The 25,961-nt window shown below is 47.4% G+C and overlaps 1 protein-coding gene and 1 long non-coding RNA gene across 5 annotated transcripts in view; one reads left to right on the top strand and one right to left on the bottom strand.

Moving 5' to 3' along the window:
* SNX29 (sorting nexin 29) overlaps positions 1-25,961 on the top strand; it is a 551,544-nt gene that overhangs the window by 402,713 nt on the left and 122,870 nt on the right. The gene's annotated exons all lie outside the window — the stretch shown is intronic.
* Positions 5,421-16,530, bottom strand: LOC125127454 (uncharacterized). The gene is made up of 4 exons (XR_007134935.1): positions 16,409-16,530; positions 8,226-8,360; positions 7,682-7,867; positions 5,421-6,041 (listed from the first exon to the last, which is right to left on the bottom strand). It is a non-coding gene; the product is annotated as an uncharacterized LOC125127454 (long non-coding RNA).

The raw sequence follows: 25,961 nt of genomic DNA, 5'->3' as shown, positions 1-25,961 counted from the left end.
TGTGGGTTCTAGGGTCAGACACCACCCCCCTGGCCTCAGTGCGGCCTTGGGCAGCTTGTTTGGGCTCCCCAGGCCTCTGTTTCCTTGTCTATAAAGTGGGGCTGGTATCAGGAACACCTTCGGAGGCTGACGTGAAGCATTAAGCAGAGCTTCTGCAGTGTAGTCAGTGCTCAGTAACTGTGTTCATTTCTCTGTTTACCCCACATAGGGAGTGTCTGGTCAGGGAGCCCCAAGGTCAGAGATCTGGCCCTGAGGTGGGGGGCAGGTGTTTGGTGGCTGGAAAGGGGGGCTGCTGTTGCCCTGTGTTCGTCCCTCCCCTGTGCCGATTCTCAGAGTGACAGCAGTGTACCCGGAAGTGCCCCCAGCCCCCCAGGGCCTGTGGTGACCCTCGGAGTGCTCCGGGTCGTCTTGGGCTCCGCCTCGTGACAGTGCCGCCTGCATCTGCATCCTTGGACCTGCCGCCCTGGACCCCGAGAGGCCATGATGCTGTTTGCTCCTGAGAGAACCTTCAAGTTCACCTGTAAGGAGGGGCCAGAGCAGCATGCTCTCCAGGGGACACTTCCATTGTGCCAGGGCCATGCCTTCCAGCTGCCACTTTGTGATTCTCTGTCAGGGAATAGAGTCAGCTCCTTGTGGTTCCAGGAGAAGGGAGCCCTCCCTGGGGGCCCCTGCTGTCAATTATGTTGGGTATAAAAAGCAGCGGAGGAGGGGCAAGTCTTTGGGGGTTGGGGAGGCTAGGCTGGGCTGGTCTGGGCTGCACCCGAGGAGCCTGACCTCAAGCCAGTCAGCCCTCCCTCTGGCCCAGGGGAGGGTCGAGGATCCCAGAGCCGTACGCGGACCATGCGAGGTTCTGCAAAGAGCATGTGGCTTCTCTGCCTTGAGACCAGCTTGACTGACACCTGCGGTGACTCCCTGGCCTTGGCCCATGTGGAGAATGAAGGGCCTTTGCAAGGAGCTCGTTGCCCCTTACATTTGTCTCTTAAAATTCTGAGCTGTCCTCTCTCCAGCTTGGAAAACAGTGGCATTTATTACATTGAAGAGGGGCAGGGAGGTGGCTGGGGATTGACTTGCTCATCTAAAGCCGGACCCACCCTTCTCTGTGCCCGTCTTGGGGACTGCGCTCCTGCGGGGGCTCTGACAACCTGCCAGAGAGATGTTGAGCGAGGCTTTGCTTCCTTCCATTTGTATGCATTCCTGTGGGCATCTGCCACACGGGCACAGTTGAGCAAACCCTAATTTCAATCCCTATTCCCCCTTTGTTAAAATGATTGTCCCCAGTAGCTGCATCCAGGAGTGCATCCAGGAGTGGAGTGGATCCACGAGTGGGTCCCCAGCACAGATTTATTTTACTTTGCTCCCTGGAGGCTCGGCCGGGGCAGTGGAGGGTGCATCCCCTGGTTCTGCCAGGAGCCGGTGCCATGTGGGGAGGACATGCTTAGTCAAGGGCCTCCTGTTGGTCTCTGGGCCTCAGATCTGCTTTGTTCCTAGGGCAGTTGCTAGGATGGGACAAGAGGGGGGGCGCCCAGGCCTCGATCAGGACCACACCGGACCCCAGAGCTTTATATCGAGATGCAGCATCTGTGACGTTGCTTTCCCGGAGGAGAAAGCTGTTTTCCAGGGATGCCCTACAGCACTGGGTGCTCTGCTCGGGCCCCACAGTGGCACGGGCACAGGGCAGCGACAGGAGGCAGCGGGAGAAGGGCTCACAGACAGACAGTTCTGTGTGGAGAGAGGGAAGGAGCCAAGGCAGCTGGAGCACGGCACCGTTTTTAGCCCAAGGAGACATGATAGCTCGGCCTCAGCGCGAGGTGAGGCGTGACACCTCCGGGTAAGGTGTGTGCTGCTGGTGGAGTGGGAGCGGCCCCTGGCTGCTTGCCTCCTGCCAGATGCCCGTCCAGGAAGCCGCCTGGGTGGCTGAGACAGGCGTTTGCGCCCCAACTGCTCAGACGCCGGCGGGGCTCCAGATGCGGGGTGGCTGGGCGGCTTCTCCGAGCCCCTGTTGTACCCGGAAGGGCGATGCTGGCCTCCAGGGCCCCGGTCTGTGGTGACGTGGCCATCACCCCAGGGTGCTTTGTGCCAGGGCCGCGACCTTGGCTGTGCCCTTTAACATCTGGAGCCGTATTTCCCTCGTCTGCAAACTTGAGAGTTCCAGTTAGGCCTGGGCGATGTCTCTGGGTGAAAGGAGGGCATCAGGCCTGCGATTCTGAAAGACTGCGTTCCAGCCGAGGGTGAGACGCAGGCACACAGCTCGACCCCAAAGACCAGTTTGTTGTAAAATGGGACTGCAGTCTTCTGCTGCTTCACCACAGCCACAGCCAGTATGACGGACGGCCTTCTCCTTTCCTCTCGTCCTGCGCCTGCCTGCCGGCCACCTGCCTGCTCGCTCGCTCTCTCTCCCCTCCCTCCCTCTCTTCCTTCCTTCCTTCCTTCTCTTTTTCTCTTCTGTTCTTCCTTTCCTATTCTCTCTTCATTTACTCGCTCCCTCATTCATTCATTCTCTCTAACCTCTGCACACTAGCAGGGCCGAACTGAGCTCAGTGCCAGGGATGGAGCCGCGGGGACCCGGCCCTGCTGCTCTGTGTCCCCGTCTCGCAGGGGAAAGCACTACGTGTTCAGGCCGCCGCAGTGCCGTGGATTGGGTGCGGAGAGAGAGGGGTCCCGGGGTGTGGTGGATGCGTAGAGAGGCCGTCTTGGAGGGCACATGTCACCTGAGCCAAGTCTTGGATCACACGTCTGAAAGAGATGGGCACAGATAGTGAGACAAAGGGGGGGGCTCGCAGCTAGGGTGCCCCCTCTTCCTACACTTAACCCCTAGAAACCAGCCATTTGCTCTCTCTCTCTGCGGGTTTCTCTAGGTTTGCCTTTTCATGACATTTCGTGTAAATGGAGTCATTCAGACCTTACAACATGTGGCTTTTTGTGTCTGGCTTCTCTTTCTCTTAGCATAACACGCTCAAGGTTCAACCGTCTCATGACGCGTATCTGTGCTTGATTCATTTTTACGGCCGAGTAATAGCCCCTTGGACGGATGGACCATATGCTGTGTGTCGCTTCATCCGTTGAAGACATTTGGGTTGTTTCTCCTTTGGGGCTGCTAGGAATCGAGTAGAGGTTTTGTGGGGGCATTTGCTTTCAGTTCTCCAGGGGTGGGGGGTACGCCTGAGGGTGGACTTGCTGGGTCCTGCCTCCGTTCTCCCCGTCGCGGTCATCTGGAGCCATGAAGCAGCATCTCATTGTGGTTTTACTTGTCTTTCCCCCGGTGGCTAGTGATGCCTGCCGCACCTCTTCTCATGTACTTGTTGGCTTTTTGTGTGTATCTTCTTTGAGGAAGGTCTGTTCACATCCTCAGCCTGTTTTTACATCGGGTTGTTATTTTATCTTTCAGTTCTGAGAGTTCTATTTTCTGGGCACAAGACCCTTATCAGATACATGATTTGCAAATATCTTCTCCCACCCTGAGTTCGTCGTTTCCTTTTGGTGACGGTGTCCTTCAGTGTGAGAGCGTTTTTAATTTTGAAGACGTGTGGTTTATCTGTTTCTTTGGTTTCTCATGCTTTTGGTGTGATGTCTAAGAATCTTTTCCCTAACCCAAGGACACAAAGATTTAAGACCCTTCCTCTGAGAGTGTTATCGTTTTAGCTCTTCACTTAGGCCTTGGTCCATTTTGACATAGTTTTTGTACATGGTGTAAAGATGGGATCAGACTCCATTGTTTTGCCCACGGAGCCACTTGTCCTGGCATCATGTGTTTTAAAAGACACTCCTTTCCCTCCGCATTGAATGGTCTTGGCACTCTTATCAAGAGGCAACGTGACGGAGTTCCCGTCGTGGTACAGCAGAAACAAATCCACCTAGTATCCATGAGCTTTCAGGCTCGATCCCTGGCCTCACTCAGTGGGTTAAGGATCCGGTATTGCCGTGAGCTGTGGTGTAGGTCACAGACTCGGCTTGAATCCTGCATTGCTGTGGTTGTGGTGTGCACTGGGAGAGCTGTGGCTCTGATTCAACCCCTAGCCTGGGAACTTACATATGTCACAGGTATGGCCCTAAAAAGAAAAAAAGAAAAAAAAAATCAGCATGACGTACACAAATGGATTTATTTTCAGCCTCTCCGTTCTATTCTGTAGATGTCTATGCCTGTGCTTAGGATGGTGTGACACTGTCTTCATGCCTGTGGCTTTTAGTAAGTTTTGAAACCGGGGAGTGTTCCTCTCCTCCTCCCATCTCTTGTCCTTTTCTCTCTTCCTTTCTCTTTTATCTTTTGTGCATCCTTTAGAGCAGGTGCTCACAGCTGTTTTCAGTAAAGGGCCAGACTGTAAATATTCCAGGCTTTGCAGGCCACATGGTCTCTGTCTCAAGGACTCAGCTCTGTTTTGTAGTCAAGGGCTCAGAGCACTCATAGGCTGTCCGTCATGAATGGACGTGGCTGGCTTCCAATAAAAGGTAGTTTTGTTTTCTATGAAATTTGAATCGCACATACTTTTCACATGGCAAGAAATGTAAGTCTTCTTTTGACTTTTCTCCACCCATTAAAAAACATCAAAAACCATCCTTAGTTTGTGGGTCATACAAAAATAAGCAGCAGAGCAGACTCAGTCTGCAGGTCAAGGTTGCCAACCCCTGTTTGAGGGGCCTGAGGGAGGTTTCAGGGAAGGCGGAGTTTCCCCTTGATCACGTGTGCGCCCAGGCCAGCGCGGGTCTTCTCTGCCAGCCCTCCTCCCCGCAGAACCCACTCTTTCCTGTGGAAGCTGCTCAGGAGATCCTGTGGGGACAATGGCAGTTCCGATCTTCCTCAATTGATGATGGGGTTGCAGCCCAGTAAACCTTTTGTAAGTTGCAAATGTCCTAAGTCGAAATGCATGTGGTAGATATAACCCACTGGACACCATAGCGCAGCCTGGCCTACGTCAGCGCTTTGCCAGACTGCAGCCGGGCACAGTCAATGCAAAGCCTCTTTTATTATAACGTGTTGAAGATCTCCTGTAATTCATCAGATAGTGTACTGAAAATAAAAAACAAAGGGTGGTCTGGGTACAGAATGGTTGGCCGTGTGCTGGTTGTCTACCCTTTGGATGGCTTGGCTGATGAGGAGCTGTGGTCGCTGCCACCACCCGGCATCAGGAGAGGATCGCATGCATATCACTATAGGAAATGATGAAGAAATGATCAAAATTCAAAATAGGAAAAATGATTTCTACTAAACATGTATCACTTTGGCACCATCATATAGTCGCCTTCCTACGTTAGACCTTCTAAAGTCAGGGGCCAATGTCAGGGCCCTGTGTCCCGGGCGACCAGTGGGAGCGGCGCCGCCGTGTGGCTCTATGAGGAAGGAAAGGAATTTCCTTCTACCCTCCCCAGCTCATCTGGCCCGTCTCAGGATTAAATTGACACGACAGGATTAACAGGAGGAAAACAAACAGAAGTTTAATAACGTGTACATAGGAGAGACCCAGGAAAACAGAGTCAGTCGCCAAAATGGCCCAAGCTGTCATCTTAAATGCCCTCTTCAGCTAAAGACAAAAGAGGATGTTGGGGGTAGGGTTTTGGGACTTCAAAGGGAAGACGTGCATTTGACATGTAGACGGAAAAGCAGATGTTGGGTGAACAGCAGTCTGCTGGGCTGGGCAGACACGGAGGGACACAGAGTGGACTGACCTCAGGCCCTGCCCAGCCCCCACTTGCCTCACCCACATCTCTGCAGGCCTCTCTGGTGAGATCCTCATCTTCTTGGACCAGGCTCTTTATCTAAATTCTTTAGGCAGCTAAAGAAGAGATAAAAAGAAAACTTGCTGAATCTTCTGTTTCTTAAAATCAGTCCGCCTAAAAGAATCCTCATGCCAAAGAGACACGTTCGGGGATGACAGATTTTGTTTCCCGATAGTTTCAGCTTTGAAATATTTCCAGAGAAGTTTCACGGTCCGGAAGTTGAGTTTGTAGAGTGTTCCATCTCGTTGAACCAGTCTCTTAGCCCTGACAGTAGGTCAGTCTAGTTAAAATCATCTCAGGAGGTGGTGGTGCAGATGAGCTCCCAGTTAGGCCTGTGGGACAAGGAACCAGGTGTTTAATAAGAGGCACTTCTGTGGAAGCAAAAGAAAGACAATGGTTAATGATTGGAGAAAATCCTAAACCCAGCTTCTGAGTTTGGAAGGCAACCCGCCGAGAAGGTTTTCACTTGTCCTGCTTGAAGCATCTTTGGACGGAGCAAGGACAGCTAGAGACAGACTGACAGATCTTCCTATTTTGCAGTTTGAATGCCCTCTGGTGATCTTTTCTGAGTGGCCCAATGTGCAATGGGCCGAAAATTATCTACATGTGAGTTGTGATTTTTGTGAAATTTATATCAAGTTGTCTAGCTTCAATTTATAGGGCTTCAGGGGGAAAAAAAAAAAGGCAGTTTTAATTCTTTAATGATTCCAAGTCAAAAGGATGGGAGAAATCGAAAATACCAGTTTGAAAAGTTCTAGCCCGATATGAGAAAACTATAAGAATTCAGGATCTAGTGTAGTTTATAGGTAGTTAATAAACCCCAAAGATAAAGCATAGTATTAGAATCTAATAACCACAAAGACATATTCCTGAAATATTTTTTTCCTCTCTAAAATCACCCTTATTTCTCCCAAAGATAGCTAACCAAAGACTGATTTGTTTACAAAATAAGTTTAGTTTCATTAAACTTGGCCCAATTATATCCATATGTACAGCAAAAATAGTGATTGGTTATATAGGTTCTTTTAAATATGCTTTGTTGCAGCAACATGGATGGAACTAGAGAGTCTCATACTCAGTGAAGGAAGTCAGAGAAAAACAAATACCATATGATATCACTTATATGTGGAATTTAAAATATGGCACAGATGAACCTATCTACAGAACAAAAACAAGCTCATGAACCTGGAGAACAGACTTGTGGTTGCCAAGGGTGGGGGGAGAGAGTGGGGTGGGTGAGGAGTTTAGGGTTGGTAGATGCAAACTGTTCCATTTAGAATGGATAAGCAATGAGGCCCTACTGTAGAACACAGGGAACTGTATCCAATCACTTGTGATAGAATATGATAGAAGGTAGTGTGGGAAAAAGAATGTATATATATTATGGCTGGGACACTTTGCTGTACAGCTGAAAATGATAGAACATTATAAATCAGTTTATAATAACAATTTTTTTTTTTGCCTTCTCTAGGGCCGCTCCCATGGCATATGGAGGTTCCCAGGCTAGGGGTCGAATTGGAGCTGTAGCCACCGGCCTACACCAGAGCCACAGCAACATGGGATCCGAGATGCATCTGAGACCTACACCACAGTTCATGGCAACGCTGGATCCTTAACCCAGTGAACAAGGCCAGGGATCGAACCCACAACCTCATGGTTCCTAGTTGGATTCGTTAACCACTGTGCCACGACAGGAACTCCTATAATAACAATTTTTAATAAATAAATAAATATGCTTTACTAGAATTTTTCATAAGGAATCTCCAGACTGAACTTTTAAATTTCTCTCAAAGCCTGGAAGCTAAGCCAAATACTTGCTTACAGACTGACTTGTGATACCTATAGATTTGGGTGAATTCTTCTCTTCCTGAGGGGAGATATATATATATATATATATATAGGCGGGGGGAATATATCCCCCCAAATATCCTGAGGTCCCTGCACCTGCCGGGAAATGACCTTCCTCACTCACCTGATGAAGCTGCTGGGAACTCTGTGAGTAAGGTTCCAGCCTTTTTCTCCCTAAAAGGCTTTATTGGCTCCATAAAGTCAACGTAGTTCCTTGAAGCTGTCTGGTTGTATCTGAATCTGTGCGTATTTCTCTCCACTGTGGCGTTGCACCCAAGCCTTGGTAACATAACCAGTTTCCAGTTGTGTTCTGTTATGAGCAGAACAGATTCTTACTGGACTTATGTAGATATAATGATAGTGCCATGAGAAAATGGGTATTGGCTATGAGTTTCCAAATTCTAAAGGGATCAGGCAGTGAGAAAAAGGTAAATGTTTCAACTCTGTTTCATTATGAAAGTATAATTTACCAAACTGCTTTAGTCATAGCATAAGAGAAAGGATTTCTTTACATCTGGAAATGATTTTAAAGGCCAGTAATATTTCAGGCAAAAAGCCATAGACGTTATAACAAGATTCACTAGTTCATTCAGTCCTGTATCACTAATTCTTTTGTTAGTTTTATGAGGCCACTGGTTTTTTAACATTAAAGTTCTGTCATTTCTTACCCAGTTCAGCGGTCTGATTTGAAAATTATCAGAAACTTGTATTTTAGAGTACTTGTTAGATTCCTTTCCATAAATTTTTCTGAAGACGAAACACATTTGCAGGAAGCCTTTGTAAAAGCGTCTGAGTAGAACTGTCTGTAAATGAGAGGAAAAAAGAAAAAAGACTTAAAAACGGCCGTTCCGTTGTTAGAGTTCATTTGATAAAGAAGTGTGGTTATTTTTGTGATTCACAGTGTTTTAAGGTAACAATTGAAAATTTGATGACAGCATTATATCAGCACATGTCAGATTTTTAGGGATTTCATATGATTTCTGGAACATTTATAATAGATACCTGTACAGACACAGTATAAAAAAGGCTTAGTATTATTTCTTATTTAACAATGCTTTCCATGTAATTTAACATGTCAAATAAATCTAATTAGTTTAGTGTCTCCCTTTTATAAAGACAGAGAAAAAAAAAAATCCTTTTAAATGTTCCAGGGGCCCTCTGGAAACTTCCATATTAGTTTGAAGTTTAAAAAAAAAATGACTTCACTTAAAATTTGATTTGGGGGAAGTTTGTCAAAAATATCAAAAGCCTTTAAACACTTGATTAAACGGGATGATAGGTCACTGTGAAATCATACTTAGTTGTTCGTTTAACCATGGCGACAGAGACTGTGCAGGCAAATACAGAAACTTAAATAGTTGCCAAAAAGTCTGAGCTCTTTTAATACTGAAAAGACTCAGTTTTTTCTTTTCTTTTACATAATTGGAGGTCTGATAAAGACAAAACATAGAATCCTTGTTTTTCTATACAAATTACATTAAAGGTAAAGAAAAATTTTTCTTTACAATTTTTCATGAAGAGCTGGCCAAAAATGTAAGAAAACTTTGTCTATTTAACAGAAAAACCAAATTCTAATTTTGTACCATTGTACCTTTGATATTGGAATTCATTCACTCCATTGCACTTATGCTTCTGTTACCCAACTTGATCACAGGTAAAATTCATTTCCCAGGATTCCTTTTTTGCAAAACTCATACAGCTCTTTGTGTCCCTTTTCATTTGTTCCTTGTTCTGTTTCCCATTTAGAAATCATCAGCTCTGGGACATAAAAATACATTTCCACACTGCATGCCTTTTCTTACCCCCCGATACATCTCACTGTACTTGCATGCAGGATTGTTTTCCTTATTATGTCTTGTAGCCTGAATCACATGTATTATTTAGAGACCTTAGTTTCTAGTGAAGATAAAGAAGTGAATAATTATGAACTATTATTAGCACTTTTTGGCTTGGCAAATTTATAAACACCTTTTTTAATGTAATGAAACATGCCCTTCTAAAATTTTTTTTAATTTATTTTATTTTTTCTTGGCGGGGGGGGGGGGTAGCATACCTGCAGCATATGGAAGTTCCCAGCCTAGGGCTCAAATGAGAGCTGTAGCTGGTAGCCTACACCATAGCCAGAGCCAGAGCAGCACTAGATCTGAGCAGCATCTGCAATCTATGCCGAAGCTCATGGCAACTCCAGATCCTTTAACCCATTGAGTGGAGCCAGGGATCAAACCCACATCCTCATGGATACTAGTCGGGTTCGTTACCACTGAGCCACAATGGGAACTGCAGGAAACATGTGCCCCTTTAAATAGTGTAATCTTTCTTTTTATTTTGCTTTAATTTTATGGCTGGACCCGCCTCATATGGAAGTTCCCGGGCCAGGGATTGAATGAAAGCCACAGCTGCAGCAATGCTAGATCCTTTACCCCACTGGACTGGGCTAGGGATCGAACCCGCACCTCCGCAGTGACCCAAGCCTCTGCAGTCGGATTCTTAACCCACTGCACCATGGCAGGAGCTCCTAAGTAGTGTAATCTTTACATGGCATAAGGTAGGGTTATGGATAGATTCTAACTTTCCTTTCCTTTCTCTCCGGTAGGAAGCCAGTAGATAGCCCCATGTTCAGTAACTAGTGCTTTATTTTGTCTTCTTTGGGAATGATCTAGATATTCAGTGAATTTAACCTAACTCATCATTTCACCCAGCTTAGCAAAACTGTAAAAGATTTTGGAAGCTATTTTTAAGTATACGTATACCATAACACATAATTCTTGTTAAAATGTCCACCTAAAAACTTTTTATCCTGCTTATTACATCTATTTAATTTTACTCATTATTAATAAATATACTTAGATTACTTCTGAAAACTTTCATGAGTTATTAAAGTCAACCGTCATCCCAAGCTATATTTTTTTTTCCTGAAAAATTTTGTAACAGATTACATGAACTGATTTGGTGAATAACCCAGGTAGAATAAAAGCTGCATTATACCCAATGCTGATAACATACTTATTTTAATGAAATCAACAAACTTAAATCAGCTTTTGTTTACCAAAGATTATTTTATATCACGTTAACTTGAAAAAAACTGGGGTTAGTTTCTCTTATATTTTTGAGAATTTTATATAAGCACTTGTTTGTCTAAGCTGATTAAGTAGAGCTCTTTTACAAATGAATTTTGGCAACGCCATCCCGAGGCAGGAGGGAGAATCACATGTCTGCGCACATATACACAGGCACGAGCATCCAGACAGACGCAAACAAAGAGCCTAAAGCTTTTGCTTTAAGAAGATTTTAGTCGTCAGAGGGGTATAGTAGTCCAAAACTTACTGGTTTGCAAAAGAACAGTTGGACCCAGATTTTGTTCTGGCAGTCTGAAAAAGTTAACTTGATCTGTTCAGAAGGGTAAAGCCTTTTAAGATTTGTATTTGACAGAGTTCCTGTCGTGGTTCAGCCATAATGAACCTGACTAGTATCCATGAGGATGTTAGTTTGATCCCTGGCCTCACTCAGTGGGTTAATAAGGATCCGGTGGTGTTGCCGTGAGCTATGCTGTAGGTCACAGACGAGGCTCCTGTATGGCTGTGGCTCTGGCTGTGGTGTAGGCTTCCAGCTGCAGCTCCAATTCGACCCCTAGCCTGGGAACTTCCATATACCACAGGTGCAGCCCGCCCCCCAGCCCCCCCAAAAAATTGTATTTGACAAGTAATCTTTTTTTAAAAAAAATTTTATTAGCATAGAGTTGACTTAAAGTGTTGTGTTAGTTTCAGATACAGCAAAGCACGTCAGTTATATATGTACACATCTATGCGTTTCTTTTCAGATTCTTTCCCATGTAGGTTGTCACACAGCATCGAGTACGTTTCCCTGTGCTCCAAAGCAGGTCCTTGTCACTTCTCTGTTGTGTGCAGAGCAGTGTGTGTGTGCTAATCCCAACCGCCTCATTTATCCCGCCTCCACTGTTTCCCCCGTGGTAACCCTCCCTCAGTTTGGTTTTGAAATTTCTGAGTCTGTTGCTGTTTTGTGAATATGTTCTTTTGTATCATCTTTAAAGTTAAATTCCTCATGTTAGTGATCTCGTGTATTATTTGACCAGTCATCTTAAGGAGGCCGTGGTCGAGAGCTTGAGCCAAAGAACTTTTCTTACAGCTGTTGTTGTGGGTTTTTTTGGTTTGTTTGGTTTTTTAGGGCTGGAGGTGCGGCATATAAACGTTCCCAGGCTAGGGGTCAGATCGGAGCTTCAGCTGCTGACCTGTGCCACAGCCACAGCAGCGTAGGATCTGAGCCACATCTGCAGCCTCCACCACAGCTCACCACAGCGCCAGATCCTTAACCCATTGATGAGGACCAGGGGTCTAACCCACATCTTCATGGATACTAGTCACCTTTGTTACCACTGAACCACACCAGGAACTCCTAGTTTGTATTTTTTAAAAAGGCTTCTTTCCCACTCCCCCTGCCCACTCTGGTTTCAGGTTCTGTTGTTTGAATGAACCCAGCTCAGTCTGAGGAGATTATGGGCTGCATTTACCTTCTGATTGGTAGAGATTTGCAAGTTGGCCCTTGGACGTGGGTCTCCTGCCTGCAATTCAGGCAGCCCTACTGGCTCCCTCAAGGGCGTTCAGTTAACATTGTCCAAGATTTACAGGCCAGGCAGGGAAAACACAGTGTCCATCCCCACAGTACAGTCAGGCAAAAGCTGTATTTTTTTTTTCTGAGAAATTTTGTAACAGATAACATGAACTGATTTGATGAATAACCCAGGTAGAATAAAAGCTGCATTATACCCAATGCTGATAACATACTTATTTTAATGAAATCAACAAACTTAAATCAGCTTTTGTTTACCAAAGATTATTTTACATCATCATTTAACCATTCTGTATAAAGCCAACCAGTTTTCCTACAAACTGTCACCACAGTTCCATTAACTCTTTTTTTAAAAAACTGATATATCATTGATTTACACCGTTGTGTTATTTTCTGATGTACAGCAAAGTGATTCCTCAAAGAATGGATAAAGAAAACGGGTGTGTGTGTAATGGAATATCCCACAAACAATGGAATATTACTCAGCCATAAAAAAGAGTGAAAGTGTGTCATTTGTGCAACATGGGTAGACCTTGAGGTTATCACACTAAGTGAAGTAAGTCATAGAAAGACAAATGTCACGATATCACTTATATGTGGAATCTAAAAAATGATACCAATGAGCTTATATACAAAACAGAAACAGACCCACACAGAGAACGGATTTATGGTTTCCAGTACCTCTTATACCTCCAAACGGATGCCTTTCCCTAGGACCCCGTCATCAGTTCTCCACCTTACAGTTTGGGGTTAAGGAAGCGTTCCTGGCCAGACTCAACATCCCCTCCTATAAAGCACTCAAGGCAGTGTCAACAGGGCCTCCTGGCCTTATATCCACTCACACATCCCAACTTTCATAATCAACCCTTGCATTTTTACGTTTTCCTCAGTATAATTGTAGCCCCAGGTGGGGCCCCCACAATGGGTTTTGGTGTCACAGCTCATAAGGCTCCCGCATCAAGGAGTCCTGGAAACTTCTCTCCATCGCTGGCCGTTTTACCCTTTCTTGTCCGGAAGACCTTGGCTCCCAAGCGAGGGGTCGGCTGCCGGTCCCAGGTCCTCCTGTCAGTCCTTGGCTTGATTAATGAGCCTAACTGTTGCCCCGAAAGGTTGCCGGTCTGATTTCTCTGTGTAATTTTTGCTTCTGGCCTTTTACATTTCTCCAAACTGGGATAAGTAGAGTGGACTTGTTAGGGGCCTTTTAATGTTGGGGGGAGGGATAGAAGTCCCTTTGGCCAACCTTACCTTAGGTGGTGCAGATTTAAAACCTTTGTTTTAACCTCATCGATGTCCATTTTATTTGCCCAATTTCTTATGACTCAAAGATGATAACTAACTTAATCACTAAAGATTTCCATCCTCCAACTCCTCTCTTTCTGCTTCCTCTTTGTTTTCCCTCTTTCAATATGTGCTTCATTTACCTTCTTACTTAATAACCATCCAAAAGTGTCCACCTTGTTGGGAAGGGTTCCTGGATTCTCCCCTTTTCCCATTTTTTTGTCAGTTAACCTGATGTTTCTTTGTTTGATTTTTCTGTTTAAATTTCAATTATTTAAATTTTTATTGAGGTATATGTTTTTTGTTTGTTTGTTTTCAGGGCCACGCCTGCATCATTCGAAAGTTCCCAGGCTAGAGGTCAAATCGAAGCTACAGCTGCCGGCCTACACCACAGCCACAGCAATGCCAGATCCAAGCCGCATCTGCGACCTGTTCCTCAGTTTTCGGCAAAGCCAGATCCTTAACCCACTGAGCAAGGCCAGGGATCAAATTTGCATCCTCATGGATACTAGTCGGGTTCTTAACCCGCTGAGCCACAAGAGGAACTCTTATCGAGGTGTAGTTGATTTATAATATTACATGAGTTTCAGGTGTACAAAATAGTGATAAAAATATTTTATATAATGATTTTTATTTTTTCCATATAATGATTTTTATTTTTTTCCATTATAGCTGGTTTACAGTGGTCTGTCAATTTTCTACTGTAGTGATGAATAATTTTTAAAGATTATATGCTCCATTTATAGTTTTTTAAAGATGCTGGCTGTATTCCTTATGCTGTACAATGTGTCCTTGTAGCTTATTTATTTTATACACATAGTTGCCCCTCACTCTCCCCTCTCTCCTCTGGTAACCAGTCATTTTTTTCTCTGTGAGTCTTTTTTCTATTTGTTGTTGTTGTTGTTATATTCACTAGTGTGTTTTATATTTTAGATTCTACATTTAAGTGATAACCCAAAGTATTTATCTTTCTCTGTCTGACGTCTTTCACTAAGCGTAATACCCTCCAAGTCCATCCATGCAGTTGCACATGGCAATAATTCATTCTTTTTTATGACGGCGTCGTATTGCCGCGTGCATGTGTGTGTGTGTGTGTGTGTACACTGTATACCACATCTTCACTGTCTGTTCACCTGTGGATGGACACTTAGGTTGCTTCTGTATCTTGGTTCATACAAATAGTGCTGCTCTGAACCTTGGGGTGCATGGACCTTTTTGAATTAGTGTTTTCGTTTTCTTTGGATGTATCCTCAGAAATGGAAATGGTGGATCCTCTCAAAACTAAATGGACTTTGCGTTTTTTGAGAAACCTCCATACCGTTTTCCGCAGTGGCTGCACCAATTTACACTCCTATCAGCCATGCAGAGGTTCCCTTTTCTCCACATCCTCGCCACCGTTTGTTCTTTGTGTTCTTTTTGACGACAGCCGTCCTGACAGGTGTGAGGTGAGAGCTCATGGTTTTGATCTGCATTTCCCTGAGGCTTAGTGCTGTGGAGTGTCTTTGCGTGTGCCTGTTGGCCATCTGTAGGTCCTCTTTGGAAAAGTGTCTGTTCAGGTCTTCTGCCCATTTTTAGATTGAATTACTTGCTGTTTTGTATTGAGTCATATTAACCTACTGTTTTGTTAGCACCGTAAAACCCATGAGGGGAAGCTAAGGCTGCAAATTGGCAAATTTGATAAGCCTTCTCCGACTTGAACGTTTTTTTTTAACTTTGTTTTAATTTAGGGTGTTCTTAAGGCTAGCCATTATATTTCTTTGTATACATTTTTTAATTTGATATTTCCATAAGTACCGAAAAAACGGGTGTTTACGATGAGAGTTCTCTAAAAATTTACCAGTTTAGAAGTTTTTCTGATTCAAAGGGTCCATCATCTGGCCATCGATGGGGAGGGTCTTAGTAGGGACTCAAACCAGTAAGTCTCTTTATGGCTTAACTGTGGACACAGGGGGTGTCCCCAGAGGAGCATTCAGAAAGATGCAGTTCTTATAATTCCATAAAAGTTCACTCCTCAAAATCATCTAAGAAAGCAGAGCCCTTGGTTGCACAGGTGTTAAGGCTGGTTAAGGGTGTTAAGGGCCCGCACTAGGAAAGCAGTGAAGGTTGGGAACAAGGGCCCTTAGGGACCAAGACCCCTGATGACAGACTGCCCCTAGAGCTGGCTCGGCTGGGCCAAGAGATGTCACCAGGGCTTCTGACCCACAGGCTATAGCTGCTGAGACTCCCGGTCTGTTTAACTACCAGCTGGATGCATACCAGTACTTGTGCCTCCTGGGTGGCAGAGTCCAGGGAGGGTATCCTCACAGGTTCTAAGGCCAAGGCCTCCGGACAGAGCCTGAGACCGAAGGAAGCAGCCCATCTGGCTTCTCTTAGGCACACATTACCAGCTTTGGCTAATAAGCCTTGGGTCTCTTGGAGCCAGACTGATCCCCAGGAGGGGGATGTGCCTCGGGGTTGGGGATTGGGTGTCACTTCACAGGGTACCTTGTTGGCTGGAGATTTTCTTGAGGTGAACAGGTGACCAAGGGCTGGTCTAACCCATTCCGTGACCAACTTATCCTATCACGGGTGCCTTCCTGAGGTGGCGAGCACCCGGACAGCTCCTACATACTCAGCGTCTGCCCTCCAGTTTTTGCAGCTTTGGTTTCTGAGATTTCCCTGAGTAAAAGCTTTTACCTCATATATGTATTAACAGCAAAATGTGTCAACACAGATGCCATTCTGGCGAGTCCCACTAAGTCACCCGTCTACAGGGCTAGTCTGGACTGCAGGCTGATAGGACCTAGGCCTGTGTCCTGTGCTATGGAATCGCCTTCTCTTGACAACACAACAGCCAACGTCAAAGAAACACAGTGACTCTCTCTCTCCCGGAGGAAACGAAGCCTAGCGTGCTCTGCCAAGTTTCCCAGATCGCTGAACCCACAGAACCAGTTCCACAAATATTTTCTCCCGCTAATCCAAATTTAGAAAAGCGGAAAAGGGCTCTTACCACTCTGGCTTGCGGTAGACCCTGCAGCAGAGATCGGGAGGAGTGACTCTCTTGTCACAAGGCTGGCGTCTCCCAGCTTCCGCAGCCTCGGAGCCAGTGGGGGTCCCCCCCGGGAAGGCTTATCCCGCCGACTGCTGACTGGGGGCACAAAGCTTTCCTCCCGCCTTTAGGTTCTTCTGGCTGGTCTCAGGATTAAATGGACACGAGACAGGATTAACGAGAGAAAAACACAGTTTAATAAGACCGTTTACCTGGGAGAGACCCAGGAGAACCACGTTACTTGGCACCACGGCCCAAGCCGTCACCTTAAACACACCCTCAGTGAAAGGCCAAAGAGGATGCGGGTGGGGGGAGGGGGGGTTGGGACTTGAAAGGGGAGGGAGGCTGTTCACATGAAGATGGAAAAGCAAATGCTCGCTGGGCTGGGCGGAGGCCGCGGGAGAGGAGTGGATGCTGCTCTCACGCCCTGCTCAGCCCCGACTCCCCGCCCGCTGGTGTTTTGGTGTCTTTGCCGGCGGCGTCTCTGGTCATCATCTTCCCGCATCAGGCCCTGCATCCGCATTCTTTAGGCAGCTAAGGAAGAGGTGAAAAGAAAGACTTCCTGAGTCTTCTCTTTCTTAAGGATGCTCAGCCTGAAAGAATCCTCACGCCAGAGAGAAACACCTAGGGGTGGCTCCCCTCCTCCTGAAGCCCCCGCCTCCTGACTTCTTCCCGAAGCTCCAGCCCAGGGAAGCAGGGCCCTCCCTGCAGATACTCCAGTAAACCAAACGCTAACATCTACTGGTGCCAGATTGTCCCTTTGCTTCTGGAAAAACCCCAATGCTCATTGCGCCCTAATCGATCAGCTCTCAGTCTTGCTCAGTTTTAGAGCCAGTCCAGACTCAGCTGGAGGCCATCCTGTGTGATTTTGGTTGGGTTGGTGAGCCTGTGGGAGCCTCAGATCCTCTCTTGTAAAAAGGGGCTGATGATGGGGCTCCCCCTGTGGCACAATGGGATCGGCGGTGTCTCTGGAGCACCAGAACGCAGGTTCCGTCCCCAGCCTGGCACAGTGGGTTAAAGGATCCGGTGTTACTGCAGATGGGGCAAAGGTAGCAACTGTCTCTTAGATCTGATCCCTGGCCTGGGAACTCCCTATGCCATGACGCAGCCAAAAAAGATAAAATAAATAAAAAGGAGCTGGGATATACCTTCCTCCCTAGGAAGTTGTGAGCATTCGGTTCCTAGTACACAGCAAGCACTTAATAAAGCTAGGTGGCCCTTTGTTGCTGTCTGTTTCCGCTCCATCCCCCCTTGCAGTGGATGCAAGGTGGGTGAAGGTGGCCGAGTCCAGCACGTGGCAGTTCCCCGAGCCCATTTCCTCATCTGTGACACATGAATAGAGCAGATATTAAGCACTGGCCCCAGAGCCTGGGGTGGAGCAGGTGCTGGCTTCTCCTCTTTGGCCCGAGCTGGATCAGCTGGTCCAGGGGAACCAGCGTTACTATTAAAGGCCCACCCTGGCCCAGGTGCGGGAAGGGTTTTCCCGGACCCTCTCCCCTGCCTCCCAGCCCGACCTCCCAGGCCACAGGCCCCTCTTCTCTCTGCCTCTTCCTGGCAGCCCTGGCTCCACAGTGCAGGTCTTGCCCATCGTATCTGAGCTACTGTGGATCAGGGGCCAGCAAACTATGGCCCATGACCACTTTGGCCCCCTGACAGTTTTTTGCAAATAAAGTTTTATTGGAATATGGTCCTATCTTTTCAATCACATATCATCTAGGGCTGCTTCTATGCTACAGTGGCTGAGTTGAGTCTTTGTATCAGAGCCCACATGGCCTAAAAGCCTTCCTCTCTGGCCCTTTACAGAAAGCCTTTGCGGCCCCTGATCTAGGCGTCCCCCTCAGGGCTCTCAGACACAAAGGCATGGCATCCTCTGTTGGCAGTGTTGGTCTGTGCAGGGATGTTCTGTGCCTGTGATTGTCTCTGCATCAGATGGGAGCACCCTGAGGACAGTGGCTCTTTCCCCAGGCCTCTGTCGTTCCCACAGGACAGACACACCGTAGGTGCTCAGCACCCATGAGGTGGATAGAAGACTGGCTGAATGAGTGAAACAGGGGAAATAGTTGGCTCAGATGTGGTCTGTCTTGGGTGAACTTAAGCTGAGCTTGTTCACCTGCAGAAATGTGGCCTCCGTGGAGTGTTGGTCCAGAATTTCTGTCTGCAGTCCTTCACCTCCCTCCCAGCCCTCACAGTGAGGGGCTGTCCCTAAGAATGTGGCCCATATTGGAGAACAGACTTGTGGTTGCCAAGGGGGGAGGGGAAGGGGAGGGGGAGGGATGGACGGGGAGTTTGGGATTAGTAGGGGCAAACTATTGAGTCTGAAGTGGATAAGCACTGAGATCCTGCTGTCCAGCACAGGGAACTATGTCCAGTCATTTGTGATGAAACATGATGGTTGGGTTTATAATGGAAATTGATAGAAGATTGTAAATCAACTGTAATTTTTAAAAAATTTTTAAAAAGAATGTGGACAGTATTCACCATGGCACCTGCTGTGCTCCAGCATCTGGCATCAGGTGCTTTAGGGACAGTAGCCAGTTCCAGCCTCAGGATGACTGTGGAAAGGAAGTACTGGGTTTTTTTGTTTCTTTTGTCTTTCGTCTTTTTAGGGTCACACTTGTGGCATATGGAGGTTCCCAGGCTAGGGGTTGAATCAGAGCTGTAGCTGCCGGCCTACACCAGAGCCACAGCAACTTGGGACCCGAGCCGTGTCTGTGACCTACATCACAGCTCACGGCAATGCCGGATCCTTAACCCACTGAACAAGGCCAGGGATCAAACCCACAACCTCATGGTTCCTAGTTGAATTTGTTTCTACTGCGCCATGATGGGAACTCCTCAGGAAGTACTCTTACTACTTCCTACTTCCATCCTACAAATGAGGCAGTCAGATACTGGAGAGGCCCAGTGGCTTCCCCCAACAGATATGCAGCTGGTAAACGTGCGTGCATGCGTGTGTGTGTGTGGATGGTGGGGGCAGTGCGTTTACACCTTTGTAGCGGAGCTCCTAGCTTGCCGCCTTCCCCACCGCAGTCCCAGGAGCTACGCTTGCAACAGTAGCTTCTCATTCCATTTGCTTTAAGACAAGGGAGCTCCTTCTAACTTCTCTGCTTCAAATCTTAAAAGCACCGCACAGTCAGTAATTGTGCTTTATCATCTGGTGGCGTATTTAATGCATTAACATCCTTTAATTGGGTAATTCAGGATCGATCTGGCCCTCCAAGAGGCACCCGATGAGTGGAGGAGAGAGTCGAAAGAGCTGGTCAAGAACGTGTCTCCAAACAGGAGGCAGCAGTGAACATTCTTGTTCGGAACAGCTGGCCCCCGGAGGGGATACCTCACCAGGCTTCATGGCGGTGGAGCCCTCAAAGCTTCTCACAGAGCCCGTTGCCCCTCTGGAGGCTTCATGTCAAGTGGAGGGTAGGACCCTTATAGCAAAGGTAGGAAGCTGTGACCTTAAGAACAGGGCGTGAACATAATGGGACAAAAAATAATGAAGCAGGTAAGAAGAACAGCTCTTGCTGTTACTGGCACAGGTTCATCTAGAAGGTGCTCTAGAAAGTGGTAATAAGATTTGTATCTGGTGCTTTTACTGGGAAGTAACAGAAAAATGAACCTAAACAAGCCTAAACAAAAAAGTAATGTATTTACTCCTTGTAACTGACTAATCCTAGCGTAGGTCTGGCTTCAGGCACAGGTTGATCATGGGCCTAGATTAGGTCCACAGCTCCCAACTCTGTTCTCTGTGGGCACATTCTCAGGCAGGCTTTCTTCTCATAGGCCAAGTCAACTGTGGCAGCTCTAAATATGATCAACTGTAAGTCAGTGGGAGAAGAGTAAGAATCACTTTCCCATTAATTCCAGCAAAAGCCTCACCAAATCTCCTGTGCCCATTCTTGAATCAATGTCTGTGCTTAAGGGAATGAGCTGATTGGCTTCGGCCTGGGTCATAGATGCCATCCAGGGCAGACCCCAGAAAACAGAGGGCACCATTTTACCAGGTGACCCAAAGCAGCCCACATCCAGGACCGGGTGGCGAAACAGGCTTTTTCTGCTGTGCCCGGGAGTTTGGGCATTGCCCAGAATGCAATGAGGAGCCTACAGAATGTTTCCAAGAGGGCAGTGACACCTGTGAGGGGTGATTTTGGCCAGTCATTGTGGCAGTGGGACAGGTAAGGTTGATTGGGGACCACTTGGGGGTCCTGGCAAGAGCTGATGGAGGATTGAGCTCAGGAGTGAAGAAGGGGGAACAAACCCAGGACCCACGGGGAGAGGGACTCAGCTTTGACGCGTTCCTTTGCCTGGTGAGACATGTGATTTGCACTGTCCTGAGCGGTCAAGTTGGAGACCAAGTCCTGGAGCATAATAGGGCTTTTACATGCGCTTTTATTTTATTTTTTCCATTTTTAAAAGTTTTATTGACGCATAGCTGATTTACAACTGCTGTAGAAATTTCTGCTGCACAACAAAGTGATTCAGTTGTACATGTACACACATGCATTCTCTTTCAGGTTCTTTTCCCACATAGATCATCACGGAATCCTGAGTAGAGTTCCCTGTGCTCTACAGCAGGTCCCCAGTGGCCAGTCATTCCACATACGTCAGGGTGCATATGCCAGCCCCAAACCCCAGTCCAGCCATCCTTCCCCTACCTGTCCTCTTTGGCAACCATACATTTTTCAAAGTTTGTGAGTCTGTTTCTGTTCTTCAAATAAGTTTATTTGTATCCTTTTTTTAGATTCCACATATAAGTGATATCATATGATATTTATCTTTCACTGACTGACTTCACTTAGTATGAAAGAAGATGTAGTACCATGTATACAATAGAATATTACTCAGCTGTAAAAAAGAATGAAATAATGCCATTAGCAGCAACAAGGAAGGGCCTAGTATTTACCCATGGCTTTAAACTGAATGCATACTTTCCACCAGCAAAGGAGAAAGTCCATTTATTATGTAAACAGTAGCCACTTCTTTCCTAGAATAGAAGAGCTCTAGGAGTTCCCATTATGGCTCAGGGGTTAATGAACTTTACTAGCATCCATGAGGAGAAGGGTTCAATCCCTGGTCCTGCTCAGTGGGTTAAGGATTTGGCGTTGCTGTGAGCTGTGATGTAGTTCACAGACACGGCTTGGATCTGGCATTGCTGTGGCTGTGGTGTAGGCCGGCAGCTGTAGCTCTGATTCGACCCCTAGCCTGAGAACCTCCATATGCTGCAGGTGCAGCCCTAAAAAGCAAAAAAAAAAAAAAAAAAAAACAAGAAGAAGAAGAAGAGCTACCTAATGCTATTTTAATTTACTCAACAACCACTACTCAGTGGCCCCCAAATTCTTGAGAAGTATGACCTCATTACTCATCACATCTCCGCGAACTGCATGTTAGGGTCAGAAACCCAGTTGGGGGCTGTGAGAACGTGGAGACGCACTGGGGTAGAAGATGAGTCTCCCTGCCAGCTGCCCTGGGCTCAGGTGTCATTTCCTTTGATGGCGATGTTCTTGGTGGGGACAGAGGGGGGCCATCGGGTTGGGTGTCCTGGTGACTAGCCCCCGAGTAGCAGCCGCCTGCTGTAGCCCGTCATGCCACAGTCTGGTGGTGGCCCTGTGTACAGGGTGACCCAGGACCCCTCTGTTTTCCTTCCCAACAAAACATACCCCACGTAGCAGCCTCTGGGCACTAAAATAAATAGGAAAGGGCACCAGGCCGGGGTTTCATTGCTTTGAGAAATAGATGGTTTAAAACCACCCGGCCTTGCTGGGCACCTCCCGTCGTCCTGCCCCAGAATGAGGGGGTGCCCATGCGCCAGCAGCGTCAGCCATACAGGCCTTCTGGACTCAGTTCTAGAAAAGGTCGGCTCCCAGCCATTTGACTTTGGGAAAGTGGTTGAGCCTCTCTGAACCTCTGTTTCGTCACCTGGAGGGTAGGCGTAGCTGTTCCCACTTCATAGGACTGTCGTGGGGCTGAGAGGAGGCGTGGGCAGAGCTGGGAGATGCTTTGCACGAGTACAGTCGTGTGGCACTGGACAAGCTGCCGGGCCTCTCAGAGATGGGGTCCTTCAATGCAGAGCAGCCGGGAGTGGTTGTGTCCCTCAGGGGACCTTTGGCAGTGCCTAGGGGCACTTTGGGGTGTCAGATCTGGGGGAGGGGAGCTGCTACCAGCATCTAGTACGTAGAGACCACGCAGGCTGCCGAACGTCCTGCAGTGCACAGGGCAGCCCCCTGACAATGGAGCATCATCTGGTCCAGGATGTCAGTGGGGCTGAGGCTGAAGAGCGCAGCTGCATAGTGTATGTTTAGCAGGACGCTTGGCTCCGAGTGTGGTCTCAGTGGAGGGTAGCCATCAAATGGCCAGTGCTGTGCTCCAGGGACCAGACTCTGTTCAGGGCCAGGTGTCAAGATAGATAGGCCCTGGGGGGTGGTGATAACAGTACCGGAGCCCGGCAGGGAGGAGTTGACCCCTCCTGGGAGGCAGGATGGTCCCTTTTTGGACGATGAGGCACCTAAGCTGAGTTTGGCCCGGTTGATGTATGTGTGTGGCAGGGGCACCAGCCCTGGTGACTTGGGTGTGGAGATGAGGTGGCCTGCCCATGTGACTCCTGAACCTTCCCCCCCGCATCTGGGATCCGTCACACGAGCCTCTGGGGGTGAGAGGAGGAGGCAGGGACAGTGTTGGCAGGGACAGTGCTTTAGGACAGAAGCAGTCACCTTTGCTCTAGCCCATGACTGTGGTTCTGTCCTTTTAAAGTGGAGTTTTAAAATAAAATTACACCTTGCTTTGACCGTAGCCATCATTTTTTTGTTGCCTTTGAGGCTGTTAGTAAGAGAGATAATTTGGGGTTTGGAAGTTGTCGTCGTCTTGGAAACTCGCTAAGTTCTCACTTTCTGAAAGCATGGGAACCAGAAGGGTTTCTTGGCCATTTCACCTAATGGCAGCGTGTGCCTCCCCGCCCACCCTTTGTGCAGATGTAGATGTCAGACTGCAAATGTGTTACTCCCATGGACAAACAGAGCCTGAGAAGTCTTGAAAGCAGGACTATGAAATACACGGCATCCCTCCCCATCACTATGCCCATGCAGACATAGCTAATCAATCACCGTCTTTCTCTGGAGTTCCCGTCGTGGTGCAGTGGTTGACGAATCCGACTAGGAACCATGAGGTTGCGGGTTTGATCCCTGCCCTTGCTCAGTGGGTTAATGATCCGGTGTTGCTGTGAGCTGTGGTGTAGGTTGCAGACGCGGCTTGGATTTTGCGTTGCTGTGGCTCTGGCACAGGCTGGCAGCCACAGCTCCGATTCAACCCCTAGCCTGGGAACCTCCATATGCCGCAGGAGCGGCCCAAGAAATAGCAAAAAGACAAAAAAAAAACAACAAAAAAACAAATAAAACAAAAAAACACTGTCTTTCTCAATGAGCACAGAATCCTCCTTCACATATAGCCACTACCTTCCCCAAACAGCCCCCACTCATGGACTAGAGCAGGCAGGCAACTCTGGCCTTGGCAGATCTTCCATTCTTGCTCCAAGTTCTCCCTGGCTGTGTGGCCACAAGCACATCTAACATAACCCTTCCAAATTTCTTTCTTCTGCAAAATGGGGATAATAAGACCTCCTTCAAATGGTTGTTATGGACATGAAGAGGTGAAAATACATAAAGTGACTAGCATAGCACTCAGGATATAGTAAGTGCTCGATAATGAACTGCCTTCTTATTTGTGTAAAAGTTAACCCTTCCAAGATTGCACCATGACTTGTGGTCCACTGTATTCCTGCCTGATTTTTGTCATTTATCTTTTCAGCTGCATTAATCTTAGTCTTCAGTCAGGTTAGAGAGTGGGGGTCATCTTTGGCTGCTTTTTATCTGCTGGCCTCCATCAGTATGTAGTAGTTGGGCATATAGGAATATGGCAGAATCTGCAAGTTGCTTATCCAAAATATCCATTTTTTTTTCACTTCTCTTTTAGTAACAGAGCAATGTGCCCAAGGGGAAATCACTAAATTTCTCAGCTTCCCTTGCACCTATATATGGCCATGTGATGAATCTGGCCAATGCGGTTGAGATGGACATGTTGGGTGTGGCCTCCCAGGAGTACTGCTTAAAGGGAGATACTTCATCTGGGTGGTACATGCTTTGCCTTTCTCCTTTTTCTCCTTCCTGTTGTCTAGAATTCAGACACAATAGCTGGAGCTCCAGCAGCCATCTTGGCCCTTGAGGATGGCAGCCAAAGAGTAAGGATGGCAGAACAGAAAGATGGACAGCACTTCGTCCCTGACAGCTTTGTGGGGTAGTTGTACTAAGCCTGGACTGCCTCCCTCCAGATTGCTCATCTGGGAGAAGATAAATCTGAAATGATTAGGTCTCTGCTATTTTGGAGCCAATTGCAGTTCCTAACTGCTGCAGAATTCTTTGAAGAAAGTTAAGAGAATTGCTTTCCCGGAACGCTAGAGGTGATACAGCACATAGCGTTTAAGGATCTTGGGGTTCAGTTCATTTTCTTTTCCGTAGCTGTTTATGAGTTGCCACACAAGTCAGGTGCTGCTAGGCAATACAGCTCATTGCCGAGTTCTTAAATAGCCAGAAAAGAATCTGAGGAGAGAGATGGGCAAGGGGAGAGCCCCAGGTCTTACTTGGGTGGCCAATCAGACCTTGGTATATGTCTGGCATTTTGTAAAGTACCCACAGCTCTTGGCGTTCTGGGCTGTGCCTTCCAGACTCTTGGTCCGCTTCTATCAAAAGCCCTTTCATTGAGAACCCCATCTATTTCTGGTCAGCCACATGCCAAGCAAACAAACAATGGAAGTTTGGCCAACATCTGCTGTGTCTGTAACTGACCTCTAGGTGGCGGTGGCTGCCCACTGCCGCTCTGGCGCCATGGCAACTGGAAGGCAGCCTTTCCTCCGCTTGAGCCAGTGTTCCTTGTCCCTTTCCTCCCTGAACTGAATTTTGGACTCAGACACCTTACCTCTTTCTCTCTCTTTTATGCTACCTCAAGATTTCACTGCTGTGGATGTTGCTGGTCCTTTGCAAAATCTTTGCACAGGGGATTTGACGGGGCATCACGGAAGTCCGCGTGTCTTTGTCCAACTTGTCAAGGACATCAGTCCATTGCTTGCTGTTAGGTGGTCACTGAGTCACTCGTTCGTGGGGGTAGAATTGGGTAGGGGAACTGGCATTGAGTGAGCTGAGTCTTGGGAAATGGGTGGGTTTTTGCCTAGCAGACTGAAGGAGGAAAAGCCTTGCAGGCACAGGGTCTGGCACAGACAGAGACCACATGGGTCAGAGCCCCCGGGTCAGGGAGGGAGAATTCGGGGGTCTCCGAACGGCTCAGCATGCGAGTGGCCCGGGCCAATGGTGAGAGGGATGGGGCTGCTGAGACAGGCAGGGAGGAGGTGGGGAGGGGCTGCAGGAGCAAAGCAAGGAGTGTGGACTTGAACTTCCAGTCGGCGGGTCTTCAGATTGGGGATTGTGGTGACCTAGCTCTCCACCGAGGTGCCTCGGGTCCAGCCTTGGCCATCAGGAGA

The sequence above is a fragment of the Phacochoerus africanus genome, chromosome 5 (assembly GCF_016906955.1).
Source record: "Phacochoerus africanus isolate WHEZ1 chromosome 5, ROS_Pafr_v1, whole genome shotgun sequence".
NCBI classification, from domain to species: Eukaryota; Metazoa; Chordata; class Mammalia; order Artiodactyla; family Suidae; genus Phacochoerus; species Phacochoerus africanus.
The sequence above is the reverse complement of the archived record's forward strand: the minus strand, read 5'-3'. Positions and strand labels throughout refer to the sequence as shown.